The sequence below is a fragment of the Protopterus annectens genome, chromosome 1.part2, assembly GCF_019279795.1.
Source record: "Protopterus annectens isolate FY-2018-M chromosome 1.part2, PAN1.0, whole genome shotgun sequence".
Lineage (NCBI taxonomy): Eukaryota > Metazoa > Chordata > Ceratodontiformes > Protopteridae > Protopterus > Protopterus annectens.
The window spans coordinates 1109082509-1109106979 of record NC_056727.1 but is presented as its reverse complement, the minus strand read 5'-3'; the positions used below and the strand labels follow the sequence as shown (position 1 = coordinate 1109106979).

Below are 24471 nucleotides of genomic sequence, written 5' to 3'. Positions count from 1 at the left end.
CGTTCTCCCTCTCGGGGCTTTCGGCGCAGGTGAGCTCGTCCCCGACATCGGCCTCAGAGCCATCCCTCTCAGTGCCGGGAGGGGTTCATGTCTCTTCGGAGCAGGGACCCTCTGCTCTGCCTGATAGGGGTGCCTTTGAGGTCATGAGGAGCGTGCTGACTCCTGAGTCGGCTCCTCGATCGGCCCCTTCGGCTCCTCCCCCCCATGGTGCCTGCATCGGTCTCTGTCCACCCTCCTGACCCCAAGCGTGGAGAACCGACGCTCCAGGCCACCCCATTTGGGTGTATCTTCCTCTTCTGAGGCCTCCCCTGATCATTCAGAGGAGCCTCCTCGGAAGAGAAAATGTAAGAGGAAACATGTCAACTCCCCCGAGTCAGTCACGTCTGATACCGACTTGGAGGATTCGGAAGGGTCCCCAAGATCCCCCTCTGAGGATGTCTCTTTTTCAGACATCCTAGAGATCCTTAAGCAGAGGGGGAAATGGACCGCCCTTAACCCTTCCGAGGATGAGTCGGTATACCTGGACGCGTTTGGTTCTCGCCCTTCCACCTCCTGGGTGTCTCCACCCTTCGACCCGCTCATGGAAGTAGTGGCTCGAAGGGCATGGTCAGCCCCAGACACAGTGGAACCAATTCCCCGCAGGCCAAGTAAGTTCATGATAGCCCCACCCAACAAACAATTTTTGACAAAAGATGTCCTCGTTGATGCCATGGTGGTGGCAGCAGCCACTAAGAAGGAGTTGGCTGACCCTTCGGTGCCTGTCCATCCACCTAATAAAGAGTCTAGGACAATGGACAGGTACAGGAAGCGGATGTTTTCCTCAGCGACCTTTTCCATGCTGTCGCTGAATTATCTGTGCCATTTCACCCGCCTTCAAAGGGATCTTCTCAAGGAACTGGGTGGTACCCTTCAGGATCCATCAGCTGTAGGGGCTCAGGAAAAGATTAACTCCCAGCTGGCGACCCTTAACTCTATCATGAACTCCTCCATGCAGCTCATTTCTTATGCAGCCGATGGGGCGAGTAGGGCCGCAGGTACAGGCATGGCTTTGGGAAGACATGCCTGGATGCGGTTATGTAACTTTGCTGACCCCTTTAAGGCGTCCTTCACCAATACCCCCTTCGATGGTTCGGCTCTGTTTGGACCACAGGTGAAGGATACCCTTACCAGGTGTGAGCAGGAAGGCAAGACTCTCTCTGCCGTGGGAGTCAGTTTTTCTACTCCCTCTAGACCATATCCTAAGGGTCAGCAGAGTGGGAAAATGTGGTTACAGAAACCCCAGGGAGTCATGCCTGACACACGTGGTGAGTTTCCCTCCAGGGGCAGGGGAGGGAATAATAATAGATGCCCGAGGGGCAGAGGGGGTCCACAAAATCAGAGTAGCAGAGAATCTTTCTCTGACAAACCCTTTCAGCACCCCTGAGAGGCTGCCCGACTGTCCAGCTTCAGAGGCAGTTGGGGGAAGTTTGTCACTGTACCCAGAAGCCTGGCAACTCCTCACACAAGACAAATGGGTACGGTCCATCATATCCAAGGGTTACAAAATCCCCTTTGTCCACACCCCTGTACAAACAACCAAGTCCCTTCCAGATGTTCCACCCGGTCTAAGGGAACAAGCAGTGCTAGAAATTTCAAAGCAGGTAGAAAAAAGGGCCATCCAGCCAGTCCCAGCAGACCAGCAAGCATCCAGAATTTACTCCAAGTCCTTTTTGGTACCAAAAAAGACAAGGGACTGGAGACCCATTTTGGATCTCATAAGGTTAAACAAATCTGTTCAAAGAACGAAGTTCTGGATGGTCACGCTTCAGTCCATTCTACCCTTTTTGGGTCAGGACAATTGGATGTGCTCCATAGACCTTCAGGATGCGTACTACCATATCAAAATGGACAGACGCTCCAGAAGGTTTCTCCGCTGCTGGCTGGGAGCCAGTCACTATCAATTCAGAGCCCTGCACTTTGGTCTCACCACAGCCCCCAGGGTGTTCACCAAATGCATGGCAGTGGTTACGGTTCACCTGAGACGGCGAGGATTCCAGGTGTTTCCATATCTAGACGACTGGTTCCTTATTGCTTCCACCTGGCATCAGCTACTGCGAGCCAGCGATTATACCATCCAAACTTGCTCTGAGCTAGGTATCTCAATAAAGTTCGAAAAGTCTGCATTGTCGCCTTGTCAGTCTATAACCTTTATAGGTGCAAGATTAAATACAAAAGAGCTGTCTGCAAAACTTCCTCTAGACAGTGTGTCAGACATTCGCCAACATGTGCAGGTCTTACTACAGTGCAAGAGGATTCAGGCCAGATTTGTACTAAAAACTTTGGGTCTCATGGCAGCAGCAATCATACTAGTTCCCCTGGCTCGTTTTGACATGCAGATTCTTTAGTGGATGCTCTTTACCCAATGGTCTTTTCAACAACTTCCGATGTCTCACAACATAATAATCACTCAATCATGCAAAGACCACCTGGCTTGGTGGATGGTCTCCCCTCTAGTACTCCAGGGCAGACCATTTGTTCTTCCTCCTCCTGTTGCCACGGTGACCATGGATGCCTCCCTGATTGGGTGGGGCATTTTCGGGGCAGGACTGTCCAGGGCACTTGGCAACCTCTAGAGTACCACCTGCACATAAACGTCTTGGAGATGAGAGCGATGCTTTTAGCATTGCAAGCTCTTCAGGACTCTTTACCCACCGGGACTATTGCAATTCAAACAGACAATATGTCTGTAGTGTGGTACATCAACAAGCAGGGCGGAACCAAGTCCTATCCCTTATGTCGAGAAGCACTCAGACTCTGGCAGTGGGCGATCTCCTCTCAACGGTTTCTGATAGCAATGCACATCCCCAGGAAGTCCAACGTAATAGCGGACAGGCTAAGCAGAGCTATTCTCATGCCTCACGAGTGGTCTCTCAATCAGTCAGTAGCGGACAAAATTTTCCGCAGATGGGGTCAACCTTGCTGCGACCTTTTCACAACTCCTCTCAACAGCAAGTGCGACGATTTCTTCGCTCTCTTCCCCCTCCCTGGCCACTCCCCCAGAGACGCTCTAGTTCACGATTGGCCCCGGGGTCTTCTGTATGCATTTCCACCTTTTCCCCGAATTCCCAAACTAATTCAGAAGGCGACAGCATTGGGATCCAGGATTATCCTCATTGCCCCTTACTGGCCTCGACAAATTTGGTTCCCATTCCTGCATTGTCATCTGCTGGAGCAGCCTTGGAATCTGGACCCAGTGCCAGACCTGTTGGTCCATCAGTCGGGCGGGCTGCACAAATCCCTTCAGTCTGTCAACCTCGCAGCTTGGTTGCTCCTCTTCCAGCCTTAGCCAGGCTTCCACATATTTCTCAGCTGGTGCGTGAAATCATCCTTTCTTCTCACAAATCTACCACCAGGAAGACTTATGCTAGTAAGTGGAAATGTTTCTCTTTCTGGGCAGAGGCTAGGAGTATAGACCCCTTTACAGCCCCTGTCCATCAGGTTTTAGATTTTTTAGCAGAACTTTTTCAAGCTGGTTCCTCGTCTGCCACCATTAGGGTCCAATTAGCTGCTATCACAAATTTCCACGCTGGCCTGTCAGAAACCAGCATCATGTCCCACAAACTTTGCAAGGCCCTTCTTAAAGGGACTATTTTGCTTATGCCCCCCCGGTCAGAGATCCCCCGCCTCCGTGGGATTTAAACTTGATATTAGCATCCTTGATTCTCCCTCATTTTGAACCTGCGGCTTCCTGTTCCTTAAACTTACTCTCCTTACTCTCTTTTTAGTAGCCATCACCTCAGCTAGGAGAGTTTCGGAACTTCAAGCCCTCTGTATTCGTCCTCCTTACCTTGTGTTTCACAAGTGTAGAGTTTCACTCGGGACTAATCCTTCTTTTCTGCCCAAGATACCTTCTGAAACAAGCCTGAATCAGGCTGTTGATCTACCTGTCTTTTTTCCTAACTATTCGAACAAAGCTGAACAAAAGTTACACCAATTGGACGTTCATAGGCAATTATGTTTTTATTTGGATAGGACTAAGCAAACAAGAAAATCAGACAAACTCTTCCTGTCTATGCTGAGGGCAAACAGGGCCTGCCAGTTTCTAAAGTAACCTTATCCAGGTGGTTGTCCTCTATTATTACTTTGATTTATCAGCTGAGATATAAAGAACTCCCTACTAAACCTAAAGGTCATTCCACCAGAGCGTTTGCTACTTCAGTAGCTTTTCAAGCTAGACTACCAATGGACTCTATTTGTGCTGCAGCCACATGGGCCACTCCTCATACCTTCATTTCACATTATAAGTTGGATATGGCCTCTAGGAATAGAGCTGATTTTGGTTCCACTGTGCTCAAGAGTCTGTTCCGATGAGCCACCCAGGAATAAGGTGCTAGGGACGCTGTCCCAACCAGCAAGTATTAAGGCGAGATAGACAACTTAACATTAAGAAGTTAAGTACCTACTATAACGTTCCATGTTAGTTATCTTCTTCTCGCCTTCTTTCTTGCATCCCACCCTCCATCCCCCTAGCCTGGGCAAACCGAGAAGAGTCCCTTTTGGAGGCCTTCTTCCTCTGGCTGAGTCTTATCTGGGTTATGTCCTCCTCTGTTTTAGTACTGTAGGTAAACCTTGTAGTTTGGACAGGTGTCCTTAAAAATTTTTTCTATGGTGTTAGCTCTGCCAAATGAGATCTGGGTATCTAGCGCCAAGCATTGTGGGATAAGGGGAGGCCTTGAACCAGTAAATAGCTCTCGAGCTTTAGTAGATGGCCTAGTAGCTCCGAACCAACCAGCAAGAAAGACGGCGAGAAGACAGCTAACATGGAACGTTATGGTAGGTACATAACTTCTTATTAAATCAAAAGGTGCTTCAACAAAGTATTAGTTTAAGGGTGTGTACACTTATGTAACCAGCTTATTCTACGTTTTTTATTTTTTATATTTTTTTCTCCTAACAGATTTGTTTTTCAGTTGAATTGTACAGGTTATAGGTCACATTGAAGGTGGGAAAAGTTTTGAAATGATTTATTGTGGTGGGGGTGTGTACACTTTTTATATCAACTGTATATCCTGCCGAAAGTCGCACTTTTATTGTTTACTGCACAATTACATCATGTGGAACTTTGTTCACCAGTGATCTGCCATTGTGTCCCCGCCCTTTTTTTTTTTCGAATGACTAAAATTTCCAGACTGTGCCAGCATATCTCTCAACTGTACAGATTTTCGCAGAATGTCCAGATTTTTGCCTTATATTTTTGGTCCATTTTTTTATTAAATTGTGTTCTGGCAAATTAGTGGCAAATCATTAAAGATTGAAGTTACAAAATAACGACAGACATTTGTGTTTTGGACTTCATACCCTTCAGAAAATTCATACTAATGCAAAGCCTGTTATTCTATTAACTTTCTAAGTTTCTAAGAGCAATATTTAAAAAAGTCCCTATTTTTGGGGCCTTTGTCCCACTTTTATACATGGCTTTGTACAGATTTCTTGCTCAAAGGGGTTGCGAGGTATGTTTACTGTAGTCTGAGCAAAGACCTCTTGCCCTCCACTGAGGGATAGACAAACCAGTAAAATGCTATTCTATCCCTTCAGTTGACTGCTCAGGGACTGGGTCAGTTAATTAAGCCCAAGTCCTCTGGGTCACTATCTAGGCTACTACTTTACCACAGAACTGGTTCCTGTGATTATATGCATGCATCCATTCAACACCTGTCAGTGTTAAATATTTTGAGGTCATCAAACTTAGGGCACTGCAGACCTCTTGTGAACATAGCATGTCCTATCTCAATTTCACTTTTGTCTTTCACTGCCAGAGTATCTCACAGCTCTGGGCAAATGTAAATACTCCATAGGAATCATCTAATTTTAGTTATATTTTATCTGGTCATTCACCTGTAGCCAACTTCAGCAGTGACGTACTTGTTCCTCCTGGTTCTGTTGTTGCTCATCAGTAGGTTTTATTTCTGTATACCTCTCCATTTACTCTCAATTGTTAATTTTGTCATAGTATATCGGGTATTACTTGTCTTCACATTTTACTTCATTGTAAAAGAACAGAGGCCGAAAAAGGAGCACTGTAATCCACTCAACCTGCCTGTTCAGCAAGTGACTAGTTTTAGGTCATATATTTTGCTTTTTAGGCATAGACTGTTTATTGATGCATCAACATGCACTCTTGTCACAGTAGAAAGTAGACTCTACGTTTTTTTTTGTCTTCCTCAGACCATCGAGCTTACCCCTCAACCACTCTCTTGATATGTTAGCTCCCTGTGTGAGAGCCCTACAAGCTTGTTCATTATGTTCTGCCTTTAAACCCTTAGTGCATGCTTCTTAGCATCTTTTGTGATGCGTGTCATGTCATGCTTCCATGTGACTAGACGTGTCATGTCATGCTTCCATGTGACTAGACGTGTCATGTCATGCTTCCATGTGACTAGACGTGTCATGTCATGCTTCCATGTGACTAGATGTGTCATGTCATGCTTCCATGTGACTAGATGTGTCATGTCATGCTTCCATGTGACTAGATCAGTTGGCCCTGTCCTTTTTGCAGATGGGCATCTCCAAGTGATCCTCATTCTTTACTATGGATTCTGTCAAGTGTGTGGACACACTAGCACTCTTACCCCATCCGTCCCTTAGAGAGGCAAGCAGGCCGAAACATGTTTTTCCTCCTAAATTACAACTCCAGCAGGCACTTCAATGTTGAACTTGATCACCTGAATCGTAGTCCAGTTTTTGTTTCTCTATACCAGTGCAGCTTGTCAGGTTATGCATTTAAGTTGTCACACACACAATGACTTCAGGCATCTGTCACATGTCAGTAGTTTATTAACTCTCCTGTTGCTGGGTATCCTGGTCTTCAGCTGCACAGCTAACCTGTGTTGTGTTATTGAAAACAGTCTGCTACCCAAAATTTTGTAGCGTTTTATTTTGAAAGTTTTAGTATAGCTATGGACTGCGTGATGAATGTGTCATTTCTGAGGTCCATTTCCAAGTTTAGGATCTTTTGAGTAAGACTTAAAAGTCGTAGCCAATTTTATTTGAAGAAAGATCATAAAAATGATGTGCTAAAATGAGTGACATTGCAAGATTTCCTAAATCTTCTCATAGGTTCATAGTTCATGTTACATAACTGTAAAGTTAGGTTATAGCATTATTTCAGACTATTTTGAGAAGTGACAGCATTTTAGAACATTGCCCTTACTTAAATCAGAAAGCAGTCTCTACCACTGTACAAATAAAGTAAAATCAGTGAAAATAACAAATATTTGTTTTACTTAAAGATTTTGCGACCTTCAGAAGTCTTTTCTAACTCATTTTCACAGGACTGTTTTTTTTTTTCTGTGGTATCTTCTGGAGTGCTTTTCTTCTACAGGAAAAAAATAGATGGGTGCATAGATCTATTCCAGAGGCTTTCTACTCAGACTTTTTGAGTAAAGGAATTCCTCAGTATTCTGGGTCTCATGGCATTTGTGGTGATCATTATACCTCATGCAAGACCCAACATGAAAAAGATCCCATTGTACCTGAAATCTCTATGGTCCCAGCCACAACATCTCTTGACTTTTCAGATTCCAGTTTTGAGATTTGTGAACAGGGAGATTGTGGTGGAGATGGCATATTTTTCCTGGTCCACCACAGTTAGATACAGCAGACACCTCAGATTTTGCTTGGGGAGCAGTGTCAATGGGAATACAAGTGCAGGGTCTTTGGAACAGAAAGTCAAACCAAAATACTTAATCATAGATGACATGTTAGCTATCACAAATGCTGTCAACTCTCAATCATCTATGGTCCCTGTGACCTCTACAAGAGTTTACAGACAAAACCGCAATCATATGTGGTACATAAGGAAGGGGAACCAAATCTTTCCCTCTATGCAAACTAGCCATGGTAACCTGGTATGTAGCTTTTCATTACAATCTCACTCTACAGGCAACTTACATACCTTCTGAGCAAAATTATGTGGCAGACAACTGAGCAGGACCAGGCCAGACTCTCATGAATTAAAATTGAATCAGACGGCCTTCAAAGATTTGATCCGCCTATGAGGAGCACCTCCACCTCTTTTTGCCTCTGCTCTAAGCAATCAGTTGGAAAAAGACCATTGTGGTGACTTCCTTCTGACCCAGATAGCAGTGGTTCACCCTTATTTTGTAAATGGTTGTCTAGATGATGGAAAATCATGTTAGCAAATGGAAAGGTTTTATAGTTGGTGCCTAGAAAAGAACCAGCATCCGTTTGAGGCTAGTATTTTTTTGGTGCTGCAGCATTTGTGTGAGCTAGTATCCTGTGGCTTGTCTTGCTCTTCAGTTAAGGTTCATTTGTCTGGCATTTCGGCCTGTGTATACATGGATTCTCTTTATTCAGTGCAGTCTCATGTGAGAATGTTTTTAAACGGGTGATTAATTCAAAGCCTTCTAGGAAATCAGCGAGTCATCCTTGGGATTTTGAGTTTTTGTTTGAAATACCAGCTTCCGCTCCATTTAAGCCAGCTCATTAGGTTTACTTCAGGTTTTTGACATGGAAACTAGTCTTGCTTATTGCTGTATACTCTGCAAGAAGACTGTCTGAGTTGCAAACTGTTGTGGTGGGTCATTCTTATCTAATTTTCCACAAAGGTAGTGTCTGTTTAAGAGCTAATAATTAATTTATGCCTAAAGTGGTGTCCACTTTTACCTTAAGCCAGACTGTATCTCTTCTTTCCAAAACCTAAAAGTGAGGGAGAAAAGGATACTCCATACCTTGGATCTGCACAGACAGTTTGGGTACTATTTGACAGAGCAAAAACTTTCAGAACGATCAGTTCAGTTTTTGTGAGGGTAAGAAAAAAGAACGACCTGTATCAGAATAGACAGTTTCCCAATGGCTGTCTCAGGCTGTTACTCTTTGTTACACCAACTACGACAAAACTATTCCAGGCAAAATCAAGGCTCATTCTGTCAGGACATTGGCTTCATCTGTGGCTTTTTAAAAAGATTGTGTTAGTCATTCTCCAAGGGCTCTAGGTCCTTCCTCCTCCCAGTCTGTTTAAGGAGTGGCAGTCTACCCATATAGCTTGGGCTACTGCAGCAGTGATCAGTGTGAAGAGCATAGAACAGATGTGTAAGTAAACTTACCATGATAGTAGATGTTCAAATGATCACTGCTGCAGTAACTCCTCCCTCCCCCTTATTTCGGTACGTGTTTTATACCAGAGTGAGTACTTGTGTTTGTTTTCCTAGCATTGTCCTTGCCAGGCCCTTAGCTTCCTTTTGTCTGTAGACATGAAAGCTCTGAAGAGCTTGGTGCCTGAACCTGTATTTTAGTCAATTAAGCTTGAGCTGACTAACAATTTGGGTGCATGGAAGATGCCCTGATGCTTTGGCAGTGGTCTGGCATTTATATCCTCTGCAGGCTATAACCTATATAGCTTAGCCTAATTTAAAAATGCAAACGTTTACTGTTCTGTTAAGTTTGCTTGCTCAACTGTACTTTCTGCGGGGTGCCTACTCTACTCTAAATACATAAAGACTTTTTGGAATTGGTTTTCTTGATTCTGTTCTTATTCATTTCCTTCTTGGCATATTTGATGTTTCCTGTTTAATGGTGACAGTTTTTTTGCAACCATTCCTGACTGCATTATGCTGTCTTTTCAAAATGGAGTGTACACTTTCCAGAGTGTGAAATTGTCTTCTTTGTTTCAGGAATCAGCCGCCATTAATCCTCCCCAGCCAGTGGCAGTCCGCCCTGGGAGATACTTTTGGGACTGTCAACTTTAATACTTACAAAAAAAAAAAAATGTTTAAGGGTGGTGTTCTTTAAAAACAGTCCCGATGCATCATGTCTGTGTGCGCGTTGCTCTTCCTGTCCGAACGCAATTTTAAAATACAGGAGAGTTTTCTAATCACTGCTTAAATTTGTTTTGCTGGTTCCTGCCCGGGTGTTTGTGCATTGCCTGCAATGGCCCAATATAGTTCTGCTGCTGCTGATTCTGTGTGTGAAGGCCCGACTTATTTCTGCTACTGCTGGTTCTGTGTTTGAAGCCTGAATTAATTTGTGTGTGTGTGTGTGTGTGTGTGTGTGTGTGTGTGTGTGTGTGTGTGTGTGTGTGTGTGTGTGTGTGTGTGTGTGTGTGTGTGTAAAATGCCCCAGTTAGGTATACCTGGTGGTTAGTGTTACTCAGGCTCAAACCCTGTACATTAGAATTGTCTATCCATACCATCTCTTGTAATTCAAGCTCTTAACTGTTCAGATTTTTCACAGAATGTCTAGAATATTTGGCTCATACTTTTGGTCTGTTCCTCTTAAAATGTGTGGTTTTCTGGCAAATCAGTGAGAACTGAATTCACTAAAGTATGATGGCCATTTAAGTTTCAGTCTTCCTATCTTTCAGGAAACGCATTGTAACATAAAACACTTAGTATGCTAGCAACCTTCTAAGATTATACAAGCAATGTTTAAAATATGTCCCTGGTATTGCCTCCCCCACCCCAATAAATGTTGGCTTTTCCTGATTTCTTGTGCTGCAAAGTTGCGCAATTTAGTTGAGTGTCAAGTGGATTTTACAAGGAGCTGAGAGTTTCAGGGGAAGCAAGTTTAGTGCTGCATCTAAGTCTGTTTGCATTGTTAGTAGCACAACAGGTAGTATGCTTGCCATTGATGCAGAAGGCTGTGGGTTCTACTCCCTCTGTATGTAGGTGGATTGCTGGGTACTGTACTGTGTTGTATTTTAAAGAGTGGATGCTGCAGTACTGGGAATGTCCTCCTTTGAAGGAGATACCTAGTAACTATGAACCTGTTATCAGTTCCATACCCTGTTGTAATATTACTACTTCTCATTTTTAATGTAACATAGGCAGCTTATTCTTCAAGGAGAACAGGCACTTTATTTGTAGATGAAACAATGAAATATAAAGTTGTTTTCTAGCAGCATCCTCTATTAGTTACAGATCTTTTTAATGTGGTATTACGTATATGACTTGTATTTCTGCAGAGATTGTGCATATTTACTGATAGTGGTGGCTTTTAATGATGGAAGTTTGAGTAGACTTTTATGATGGAAATTTTTTGAACTGGGCAGTTTTGTCATCATTGGTTCATACATTTTGTTTCATTGCTTAATAAAAAAAATGTTCAAAATAATGAAGTTAAAACCCGCTTTAACAAGTGTGCTGCACTGTACAAGCAATATAATTTAATACAATCAGGAAGGTGAATTAAAGACCACTTGTATGTTTGAATAGTCCTAAATATGTGTGCAAGGGGCCTATGATTTGAAAACAGCCCAGTGGTAAACTTTATCCTCCAGTGGCTAGATGCATTTTCTTTGAATGTGACTTTCAAGGACAGAAGTTTTAACGCTGTTTGTTTTCATTGTGAGACTGTATTGCTGTGTTTAGTAGATGTCTGTATCGGTTCTTTATTACAAGATCGAAGCTTTACTTAATCGAATAAGTAAAGCTCGAACTTGTAATATCAAAACCGTAAATTGTCGAACGGCCGATTTGGCCGTTCTGTGGGGTATGCCCGTTTCTCCAATTTGGAGTGATCTCAGAGTTGGTATATTGAGGTAGGGGGAGTGTGGGGGGGCACAGCCTCCCACATCGGGGAGGGGTGTCTGGGTGAAGCCCCCACTTGATTTTGGATATAAAGTATTTTTTTTTGATTTGGCCAAGGGAAGTGTTTCCCTTGGTTGAATTGGCCGTGCGACAGTTTTAGCTTTTGATATTACAAGACTGAGCTTTACTTATTCGATTAACTAAAACTTTGATGTTGTAATATAGACGCTGTGTATCTATCTGTGCTATAAAATTTAAAATAAAAGTTTTAAATGAAATCCAAATAATCATGTCGAAGTAAATTATAAAGTAGTATGCACATTAGTGTTTATGGTAAATGGGAAGAAATAGTCAAGTAATGGGACACTGGAATGCCTGCAGGGTGGGGAGCTGTGTATGGGAGGGGCCCCATTTGACCATGATTTTGTGAGGGGCAGTAAACTCAAAGACAACCCCAGGCAGCACAAACTCTAGCTATGCCACTGTTGTATATTGTTGGCAACAGTAGAAGCAGCTGTCCAAATCACTGAATGGCTAACTTTTCCTTCAAGGGTGTGGCTACATGGGGACTTTCAAGATGACTACACATTGAGTAACAGCTTAATGTTAGCTCTCCCGGTATGAAAACAGAAACTCAGCAGAAAAGGCCAGTGGACCTTTGTGTTTCTGGGTAAATTTCAATAACTGGCTAGTAGGTGCACTGCCTGGATGACAGGAAAAAAGAAATACAGAGGACCTGAAGGAAAATCAGCTACCCAAGGTGATGAAGAAACCCTGATGGGGAAAAGTACTACAGCTGTTAAGCAAAAATCAGTGCAAACCCCAGGCATGACTTCCAGTAATCTAGAGGAAAGCATAAGACAACAGCACACAGACCTGGTTAAAATAAACAAAACCGTGATGGAGTGCATCAAGTCAAACAACAAAAGGCTGGGAAGAAAAGGATGAAGCTTTAAACATGTATTCGTATGAGGTGATAAAACTGCAAAAATCAGAGGTTGAAGTGAAGAAAAGGCTGGCTGAATGTGAGACTGCTCAAGAAGGGAGGTTTCAAAAAAATAAAATTAAAGGCAGAGCATTTGGAGAAAACCTGAGATTTTCAGCTGTACCAGAGAAGCTGGAAGGAACAGACTTGTATTAATTTTATGAAAGCACAAATAAGCAACTGAACCTTTTCCAATATTTCAGCAGAAAATGCTGGAGAGAAGGACGGGAAACACGAGAGTTGACTAGAATTGACTACTTTGGAAATGAAGCAGAGACAGGATTTAGGAGATGGAGATGAACAGGAATTAAACCAATAACTTGGAAATTGACAAATATGGGATTACAAAGGAATAATTATATTTGTGAAATATGACAGAACAAGAAAATCTGGAAATATTGGACTTTTTTTTGTACTTTGTTGGACTTGTAAAGTATATGCCCTACCTCATGTCATTAATGTTCAGAAAAATACTTAGTGGCAGGAGAAAGTTAACTTTAGTAAAATTATTTTTTTCTTAATACTATATTTATAGTAAATGCTTTGCATGTTATAAAGTAAAGTTTTCTCAGTTGTTTTTAAGTGTAACGGGGATACTATTGTAAACTGGTGCTCCTGTTATTTCTCCCTTCCTCCTTGTTCAGTTTTAATAAATGTAGGCACTGCAGTGTACAAAACAAATCTGATTAAAGACCATGACAAAAGAAAAAATGAGTGTGCTTTTTCTCATTCTTACATGGGGAATGACTGGATTAAGGCCCATAGCTTGAGCTCGTAACAGGTTTTAAGAGAACGCAAGTAAAACGAATATTTAATATCACAAGGCATTTTTCTAACAAATGTATGCTTAGACCAATTCTGTACATTGTCCTCCTGTCTCCATGAAGACAATCTGATAAAGCAAAATTGGCTATAATATGATAGAGAAATTGGTTATGAGATTATGATCTTTGAAAGCATTCAGGTGTTTTCCCAACTGTGAGAGCTGTAAAGATAAGACAAAACCAGACAGCACTTAGTAGAAGCACAGGCTCCACAGTGCATCTTAACAATGATAACGTTTATTTCAGGTTAACCCAAGTTTGTAAATGTGACGGTCAGTTTGGGACATTTGTTCCTATTATGAGTATAAAACTTTGTGAAGAATGAAGTTTTGTGAGTTAGTATCAAGGTTAATGGGTTTTAAGAGGTGTTACATTTTTATTTTATTTTTTTTTGTTTTTTTTAAGGGGGGCTTTCAATAAAACAAAGTTTTGTAAGATGTGACACAGGCTCAAATGGCTATGACAAAAGCAACTGTATAAACATTCAACCTGTTAAACGGTGTGTGCATGTAACATAAAAGCTGGAGGTAGACATTTAGCTAAAAAAGCTGTTGTATGTAAAAGGTGGGAATAATAACTTTTTAATACAATGATGCTTTCTGTAAAGTCTTTAAATGTCCGTGGTCTCTCAGATAAATGCAAAAAAAAAGAGTAGTGAAGTATATTAAAAACGTAGATTGAAAATAGCTATACCACAGGAGATGACGTATCAAAAGAACTAACTGGTCATGTGAATTTGATAAAGGTTTTTAGGATGGTTATTCAGAGGAATACCTAGGGCAAAGAAAAAGAGGACTACTTGTATTGTAAGAGGAGCTCCAATAGTTGTAGAAGAGAATAAAAAAGATAATGGTAGATTTGTAGTACCAAGGGGCTATTGGCAAGGTAGGAGGATTATACTAGCATGCATTTATATTCCACCTACAACTGCTGTAATGGAGCTTAAGAAAATTCTGGGAGAAATAATCAGCTTTCAGCAAGAATTATTATTTATAGGTGGGACTGGAGTTTGATTTGCAGCAGTGAAGATTTCTGTGGGGCCCAGAAGGGAAAAATATAACAAAGGAGGGTGGACTTTGGAAGAATTTATGAAAATATTTGGCAGGGAAGATATGAATTCGGTACTAGGAGTTTGGAGTGAATTTACATATTCCCCGAAATGCAAAAACTGGTCTAGGGTTGACAAAATTTATATGTCACAGGAATATGTGCATTTAATTTAAGGTCTTGGTATGCACCCAATAACTATTTCAAATCATGCTCCAATAATAACAAAAATAAAAACACAGGGTAGTGAAATAAAAATGAGACACTTGTGCTTTCCCACCTACCTGTTGAAAAGAGAAATTTAAGGAATGGGTTGGGAAGATTATTCAGGAGCTATTAGAGAAGATAGAAATTTCTTTTGAAAATATAGCTGGGAAGAGGGATAAATTTATACTGGAGTTTAAAAATAAGGTGGAAATAAACGAAAGGGAGATGGTTAGGAAGTAACAAGAATTATTTAGAGAGAGTGACAAATGTTAGTATTGCAGAATAGGGAAATGTCACAGAACAAGAAGAGGAGCAACTGCAGAGTGCTAAACAGAAAATAAAGGATTGCCTGGATAATATGCATGAGCTCAGAAATATTGCTGTTAAGCTTTTTTTTTTGTTTTGTTTTATATATATATATATATATATATATATATATATATATATATATATATATATATATATATATATATATAAAACAGAGCACAAAAACTTTTACCACAACAAGTCAGGCAACAGAAAGTAGAAAGGTCTGCCACCGAGCTTAGGGAGCCTATGACAAGGAAGATAAGAGATACCATGGAGGCATTAGAAATATTTTGGAAATTCTATGAAAGTTTCTGTAAAGGAGAGAAATATGTAAATCAAGAAAAGGTACAAAAGGAAATATTTATGGAAGAATTAAATATGCCAAGGTTCAAGGTAAATGAGGCTCAGTTATTAACAGGATAGGAGATGAGACAAAAATAGTGATGTATAACCAATCTGCAGGAAAGTCCCCAGGAGTAGATGGTATTCCTGTGGAAGGTTAGAAGCTAGGAGGGAAAAAATTATAAAGATTTGGAAGGTTTTGCTTAATACTATTTTAAGAGCAGGAGAAGTACCAATTTCCTGGAAGAAAGCAGTGGTAGCTGTAATACCTAAAGAGGGTAAAGATCCATTAGATCCAGCTTCATACAGGCCCATTTCAATACTAAACCATAACTATAAAGTGCTTGTCTATAATGGCTAAAAGATAGATATGGATTATTGTGGTTTTGTGGAGGGGAGGCAAACATTTGTCAGCACTAACAAAACATTGATTATCCATAGGAAAGCAGAATGCAAGAAAATACCACTGTTGTTTGTGGGTCTTAATGCAGAAAAAGCAGTTGACAGAGTAAGCTGTGACTTTGAGCACACCAGTGGAAGCATTTGCATTCCCTGATAAAATTATAAGGTTGATTAGGATGATATATGAGGGATTGGAGGTGAAAATTAAAGTGGATGTGGTCCTCTCTGATCATTTCTGCTTGAGCAGAGGAACTAGGCAGTGGTGTCTTGTTTCCCCTTTGTTATTTGCATTACATTTAGAACCTTTATCAAAAAAAATACGGGGCTCAGAAATTCAAAGAATATAATTGGTATGGTAGTCAAGAAAAGCTGGCTCTATTTGCAGATATTATTTTATACCTGTTAAAACCAGAAAAAGGCATTGTAGTGTTTTGGAACATTCTGAGACAGTTTCAGATATTTTCAGGATATAAAATTAATGAAGCTAAAACAAAGGCAGTAGCAGTAAATTATGTACCCACACAAATTTGTTCAGCAATATCCATGTTGTTGGGGTTATGATAAAATGAAGTAGTTAGGAGTATGGATTAAAAATGATTCTCGTGTGGCAGCTAAGGGTACTGAAGAGTCTAAACAAAAGATACAAAAACTGAGAAATTGGAAGCTCTGTTTTATGGATATTAAGATACAAGCAGTTAAAATGCTTTTAACCCCTTTAGTCTTGTACATAGGTAAGACCTATTTTTATTTACCAGAGGAGAAGTTGTGGATAGCAATTAATAAAGAGCTGAAGGATTTTATCTGGGAGGGGAAGACTGTAAGAGACAAGTGGGATAAGATGATTCATTCGATAAAAGACAGCGGATTGTGATTTACCCGATTTGAAGGGGTATTTCAGAGATGCACAGTTAAGGCTTCTATACGTAGCACAAGCAGAAACCTGTAACACAAAGTAGAAAAGAATGATGAAATGGGGAAGCTGAAGAAACAAGGAGAGACTGGGCTTTTGGATGCAGATCGTTAAGGAGTACAGCAGAAAGTATTCTAAGAACTAAGCCAACACAGGAGTAGGGGACAGAAATTCTGCTAAAAGGGATGACTGCAGTTAGGGATGCAGACAATAGGCAAGAGGAGGGCTGCAACTTATTGGAGAAAACTGGCAAAGGAACCAATATGTTGGCAGCAAATAATTAAAGAAGGAAAGGTAATAGAATGGGAAGATGCTAAGAACTTATTTGGACTGCTGGTTATAGATTGCCTTCCCTATCAAGGATTGATACCAAAGTATAGGTGAAGAGAAAGAAATAGGAGGGACTTAAATGAAAGATCAGCACTGGCAGAGTTTTTAGTATAATCTAGAAGAGAAGCTGCCATTAAAAAAGGAATAATTAGTAGAGCATATAAAGTATTGCATAATAACTATAATAATCAATCAGAGGCGGTTAGAAAGGATTGGAAAGGGAAACTAGATAAGCAATTCACAAAGAAACAATGGGGGATATATATACATCTCCCAAATATGCAGTGAAATCTAGAAGATTTAGGATTTTTGTTTGGAAGTGTTTACAAAGATATTTTTATACCCCAAGTAGACCCCAGAGAATTGTTGCTCAGGTAGACAACAGATGTTGGAGGTATGTTGGAGAAGAAAGAGGTAATTGGGAGCATATTTTCTGTGAATGTAGTGAGTTGCCAGACTTTAAAGATTCCCTGTAGACTTCCCTGTTAGAGATACTGGGTGAGCAAACTGGTGTAGTTTGGGAATTTTTTTCTGAGCTATGATACACAATCTGAATTGCCTAGATGTAGTAAGGCCTTACTCAGTCTATTTATGGTGGCTGCCAAGTATAAACCAACTGTACTAGAAAGAGTGAATGTAGTAACAGATAAAAGAACTGGAATTGTGATCTTTAAAAAAAAAAAAAAAAAAAGTAGGAGAAAATTACATAGGAAAAAAATGGGAATTGTGGGAACAGTACATACGGGGGAGGAATGAGGTTTAAAAGAAGGCAGGACTTGAATAAGCTATGTGGTGTTTGACAGTGATTGGGGAAATTCTAAGTGATGTCTAATGTTTGCAACTAAGACTGTATCAGTATGGTTTGTGAAATGCTTGCAGCTGGAATTATGTCGGTATGGTTAGTTTTCATTTATATAAACATATAATTTCCTATGTCATTAAGTGATAATTTAATAAAGATGTTACTTGTTTAAATTTAAACAAATAGCAAAAAAAAAGAATGTGAATGCAGGTTAATGTTAACTTTCATGTCAACTATGTTGGAATAAGAAGAGGAAAGTGTGTGTATGCATATGCATTTTTGTACATAAGAACAGAAGTTTATTTTGCTGCACTGCACTTTGTGTATGTTAATGAGTATGGACATGTACACACAGATTTTGTATTTCTGCATTCTTTCTATTAATTGTATAGTCTTGATCTGTCATTTGTTTCAGATGCAGCTGGTTTCTTTTGATTGCACTCAAATCCCATCCAGCACCTACAAATCCACGAGGTGTGACAGCCCATCATCTTGATCCATCTGCAGTCTAGATGTTTTTTTCTCATCTCTAGCAATTCCATACATAATACTTTATTGGCGGGCCTCCTTTCCCTCATTCATCAGGAATCAGGACCTTACTTGTTATACATGTAAAAATCAGACCAGAAGCGAGGTTCCTGGGTATTCATGACTAAGAACTAAAGAGCAGGCTGTTATCCTAGAATATGGCAAGTCAGACTTCTGTGCCTTTTGACATGGCATGCTGTGAGGTGAATGACTTGTGCTTGCTTCTCTACACCAAGCCATCATGATTGTGGGGTATGGTGTACTGTTAGTCGCAACTAGGAGTTCTCCAAGCTGCCTGAGTTCTTACACCCTCCTCTGGCATAGGAGAGCAAGCTATTGTTTCATGTCTCTCTTTGCTGGCATCAGTGGTAGCCTGAGATTGCTGACAAACCCTAGTTATCCATGACAGATATGAATACCAGGTCATGTTGCCACTAGGCAGATTTAGGGCTAAAATTTATAATCTTTACAGCTTCCTGATGTTTTGTGCTTTATATACTTCATTTTGAAGAAAGCATGTACAATGTCAGTATAGTATGGCCAGACCTGGATTTTTCTCAGCGTTTGAGATTCACTGCTGCTTGTGTTGCTGTTATGACTGTTAAATGCTGCCTTTCACCACACTTTACATTTTGTCAAGACACCTGTAGTAAAAATTTTTCACAACAAACTGCGTTTTGTCAGAAGTTGTTTGGCTACATATTTGTATTTGTGCTAAGAAATGATTACTGTAGACAGGGAGGTTTAGCTGCATGATGAAGGTGTTGAACTATGGGAAGTGAAAAAAGGAACTGTAATAAAGCTTGCACTGCGAAATAAAATGTCTGTAAGAATTTGCCATGTTTACGCATGTACCAGTAAAAGGGTATTGTATTGTAGCTGCGTAGTACTGTTTCAGTAAGTGTAGTGTGATTTTGTTCCTTACCGTGAAGAGAAGTCCTGTGAACTGTCTGTACAGGTAGATGTGTTTTACTAACTGATGTTCTTTTTTTTTGCCAAATCAGTACCGTTCCTCTTTTTGTTCTTAATGTATTTCTGTGCAAAGATGGTTCTTTTTCTTTTAATCTAGTTCTTCCTCAAATCTTAATTCACAGACTCCTCCAGAGCAACTTATTTGGCATTAGTTCCATTCTTAACAGCTCGAATTAATTGCCAAAAAAATAACCTAGCTGCGTTTTTGGCATCTGTTGAATGTTGAGAATTAACAAGTATTCTGTCATCTGTCAAGTAAGTACCCTTGGTGACTGCTTTAGTAATTATTTGAGTTTCTTAGTTTGTATTGTTACCATGTCTTAAAAGCTTTGTAATAGGTGTGATGTATTGTACTTGAATAGAAAAACATCCCATTTAGTGGTCTGTCTTGAGAATGCTTTAAATAGTTCTTGCAATATATGTAACTTTTTTCAGGTTTGTATAGCAGAGTTTTGTGTTCCTTTCTCAAACTAACTTGAGCATTATCTGCCATTTGTTTTGCTTATGATTGCTTTTCATGTGTCTGTTCATGTTGTACTCCACTCATTGTTAATGTCAGGTAAGTGCCTACTTGTTTGTTTCCTGTGTCAGCTACTTTGAATATTTACTTTCTTGCTTGGCTTCACACTATGGAGTGCTGTATGTAGTGTCCAGTTTATCTGGTTTTGTTGAGCGGTAATCCTGTGTGTGTCCTCAAGGTACTGATCTTCATGAATGCCTCTTAAGACTCCTTAATAGAAAGGAAAGTACACACTAGTTATTTTTTATCTTTTTTTTCTCCCTTTTGCCTGCCAAACCTCAGTCTCTGACTCAACTGGCCAATTTATTTCAGATTAGAAGAAGCTGGTCACAGAAAGCAGTCATCCTTACAGCTGTCAGGGTCATTTCTTCTTCCTGTCTTATTGACCTGCTTGGTAGCCTGACTGACTTGCTCAGAATCCCCACAGTGTTACGTCAGTGAATCTTGCATACTTTTCTTGTTGGGTTTGAAACGCAGCATTGATAGGTGGTGTTATGGTTGATCCATTCTGCTACATGGTGCACCACTTGTCTCTTTTCCTAGGGATGGGAAAACTGGCATTGGCATCCCACTCCTATCCTCTGTGGCCAACTTCTGCAGCATGTAGATCACTACCTGGGCCTGGTTCACAGTCGGGGTTTATTCCTCTGCACCATAGAGTTCACTTTTCTTTCCTTTTGGTAACCTTTCAAGGGACAGCTGAAGTGGTGTTTTTGTGGGTAGACGTTCCTCTGCCACCCCCATTTTTTGAGAAATACTGTAGGATTGACATTTGCCTGAACTACCAACCAGAACAGGCAAAGTTTTGTTTAATGAGCTAACCTCCGAAATGGAGCATTACAGAAGTAACCTTTTTTGTTACACTAGTGCTTCACTAAACTACCAGTAATGGAAACATTTGACTTAATGAGGTGTGTTTTATAGTTTGGAACACCTTAGGATACAACTTCTGGGCACTTGAAGCCTATAAAGTATTGTGACATTAGGGAACAACCCACCTGTAGTGTAAGGAAATTCATAGAGGACATGATAGTTTTAAGATCCCAGATGTTTCTGCTGTTAATGTATACCTCTTGAACTTTTATGGGAAAATTCCTGCTTCACTAGCTACCATTGCTACTCACCAGTGTATTTTTGAGTACCATTTACTGTCATGTATACTGTCTTCGGCCACAGAGACACACTGATGGAGCCTGATTGCCAGCTGTGTCATTCATTTAGAGGTGCAAACAGTACAAACATTTTATTACCAAGCACTTAGTAGAACTGGTAGTAGACAAGCATTCCTGCTGAACTGCTGGCTTCAAGTTAGCAGACTGTTGTCCCTTATTTCTAGTACAAATAATGGGTGTATGAATAGTTTTGCCTTATCCTTGTTTTCCCTTGTTTAATCTCTTCACCTCAGAATCTCCACAGGTGTTAGCTTGCTTGCCATTTGTTGATTTCCTTTGGGCTTCCAGTATTTCCCTAGTCTTTAATGGCTTTTTATTTTCTGTTGCCTTTATTCATGCTTTCAGTTTATTCTAGCATTTTGCTCCCATCACCTCATCAGATTGTCTTTACTAGATAGTAATAGTAATGATATCCGGTGTACTAGTTACAGCTCTTTCTGTTCTATTCTGCTGGGTAGACCACCTCTGAAGTTATTAGCTTGAAATTCCTGAAGTACAGACTTATGATGTCAGTGATGAGAGTCTTTGTTTCCTTATCCTGCTCATGATACTCCATGTGCATTTTTTATGCATATGCACCAATCTGTTTAGTTAAAGGGAAAGTACCAGTTATTTCCCTTTTTCCTGATTTGGGATTACCTTCCTGTTCCCTATCAAAGTGACATGTAAAGCAGAGAGAACTGTAACTATTCACAAATAGTACAGCAGGTTATAGGTAATGTGATTGATATGGAATTATGATTTGTGAAATAATGGTGCCTGTCATTAAAAGCAGTAACACAGTGACTTTATTTTTTGTGGGGGAAATCATCTATGGCCAGGTTCAAATTATTGTATAAATATTTATTCCAATGAAAAAGGTGATTATGGGAAAGAAATTTAGTAAACCCCCTTGGCTGAAAATAAGGGTGAAGCATTTGCTTAATAATAAAGAGATGTTGCCAGAATTTGAGGAGGAATCCAAGTAGAAATAACTAGAAAGTACATAGAGAAATGGTTGTACCAGTAAGAAAAGAAATTAGATGAGCTAGTAGAGCATACAAACATGTTCAGCACACATGTTTTAGATAATAAGAAACTCTTTAAGTATGTGAGTGACTGTAGGAATGGGTGTAATGAGAATGTATGCATTTGCCAGGATGGAAAAGTGATTTCAGACTTGTGTGAAGTGATTGAAAGTTTTGCCAACTTTTATTTCTACCAAAGTAGTTAGAAACCTTTATTCTCCTGGCTTAAATTTATTTGATGTTAACAATGAATATACTATGTCGCTCTGTACAAAGGAATGGTTAGAAAAAATGTGATGTAAACTTACAGTACTCCTTCTAGGCCCAGATGAGACTAATGAGTTCTTTCTGAATATTATGATGATGACAGCACTAGAGCTATTAACACATTTATTCCAAACTAATTTGATATCTGGAAATGTATTTTCTTATTAAAATGTGCTAATATTCCAGTATATAAAGGTGGGCCTTCACATATTGTGGACAGTTTTAGGCCAATAGGTCTACCAAGCATAACTGGTAAAACATTTAAACATCTTATAAAATGAATGTCTGGAATCAGAAATCCAAGGTTATTGTGATACATATCAGCAACGCTTTACATCAGAAAGATCCACTATTGCTAGTTTAATTTTTTTTTTTTTGCAGAAATAATAAGGTACTTAGATGGAAATTTATCAGTTTATGCAGATTTGGCTCCTCACAACTCTTGTTTGAAATCCTTGTTGCAATGGAAATTCAACAAGTATATGGTTAGATTGGCTGCCAATTTCTTCGATAATAGGAAGGCATTGTTTTGTATTCATGGAATAAGAACCAAGGAAATAAAATCAAAAAGAGTATCCCTTGGGGATCTGTACTGAGACCCTTCTTATTTCATGTATTGATGGCAAGTTTTCCCCTAGAGTCTAAACGTTGGGTAGAAAATTTTACAGATGATACCAAAATTACAGGGGTAGTTTCATCACTGGGAACATCATCAGGAGTAGCAGTTCAGATAAATTAAGTGAATGGGCTCAGAGTACTGGAGTTTCTTTTAAAATGGCTAAAACAAATATTAGATATCTGTATGGAATGTATGGAGAGATTCTGGAAGTTTGTGAGCAATATGAGGACATTGGAATTTTCACTGGCAACAAATTGCAGTTTTCTGGCCATATAAATAAGGTCTTGAGTTCATGTTATGCTACTTTTGCACAATATATTTAGAGTGACATCCTGTAGCGATTTGAAGGTTTGGATAGCAGTATACAAAGCCATAGTAAGACCTATAATGCAGTGTAAAAGTGGGCGGTATATATATATATATATATATATATATATATATATATATATATATATATGTGTGTGTGTGTGTGTGTGTGTATATATATATATATATATATATATATATATATATATATATATGTGTGTGTGTGTATATATATATATATATATATATATATATATATATGGGTCTAGGACACATGCTCGACTAGCATATGTCCGAATCACAAAACATCGAACACACATGCATGAAAGCATTTAACATTGAAAAGCACTTCCGTGTAGGTGTAGTTCAAAAAAAAATCTACATTTCTGCAGGGAGGCTTCGCCCCCCTGTACCCCGGGATGGCACTACAGTGAGGAAAAGGGAATTTTCCCTTACCCGCACCGTAGTCCGATCTACGAAACAGGTACATACACGGAAGCGCTTTTCGATGTTAAGTGCTTTCGTGTATGTGTGTTCGATGTTTTGTGATTCAGGCATATGCTTGTCGAGCATGTGTCCGGATCCCATATATATATATATATATATATATATATATAATGTGTATACCTACACAGAGAGAGAGAGACTAAATTAGAAATAAAGTAAAAAAAAAAAAAAAAGTAAAATTAATTTTCACCAGGAGAATCCATAGTATGAGGGATACTTTCAGGAGAGACTGAAAAGTCTAAAAATACTCTTTTACAAGTTGTATAGAGGTGATTTGATATGGGTATATAGATGTTAATAATGAGAGGATATGGAGTACTTTGGGGCAAAATTTTCTTATCTATGATAAAAGTTTCTAGAAACAACACTAACATTTTTAAACTAATAGTAGTAAATTCAAAACTAGGAGCATTTATTTCCACTTCAGCATGAGGAGTCAAAATAAACTGCCGTTGCAAGATTTTATTCAAGTCTGATTTTTATGTTTTAAGAAGAGTGGATTTATGGTTTGGTGATATGGTATATATACCATACTAGGGCTGATTGCAGCAAGGCCTATAGGGATCTTGTCTGAGGTACATTGTATCTCAGAACATCTTCACATATCCCACCATGTTTTAATGTCTTGTTTTTATTAACACCTGCTGCCTGCATTGTGAAATTGTATTGTGTGATAAATTGTCAAAGCATACGATTGTGAAATACATCAGTGACGTAGCAGTAAGATTTTCATTTTATTTATTTATTTTTGCAAAATGGCTTGATGTCTTCCTCCTGGAATTGGCATGCATATCGTTTTCCATGCAGACTTTGTTGGTGTAATGTAGGCACTGTGAAAACTTTTATATTGACAGTACAGGAGTTAATAAAAATGAAGTATACTTTCCAAA

At 39.7% G+C, this 24471-nt stretch overlaps 1 protein-coding gene across 3 annotated transcripts in view; it reads left to right on the top strand.

Annotated features, from left to right (window-relative positions):
• The window catches only part of LOC122792248 (phosphatase and actin regulator 4-like), a 2537344-nt gene that overhangs the window by 1062083 nt on the left and 1450790 nt on the right, over positions 1-24471 (top strand). For all 3 annotated transcript variants that reach the window (XM_044059998.1, XM_044059995.1, XM_044059996.1), the window contains one exon: positions 19306-19438. The gene's annotated coding sequence lies outside the window, so the exon portion shown is untranslated. The remainder of the gene's footprint in view (positions 1-19305; positions 19439-24471) is intronic.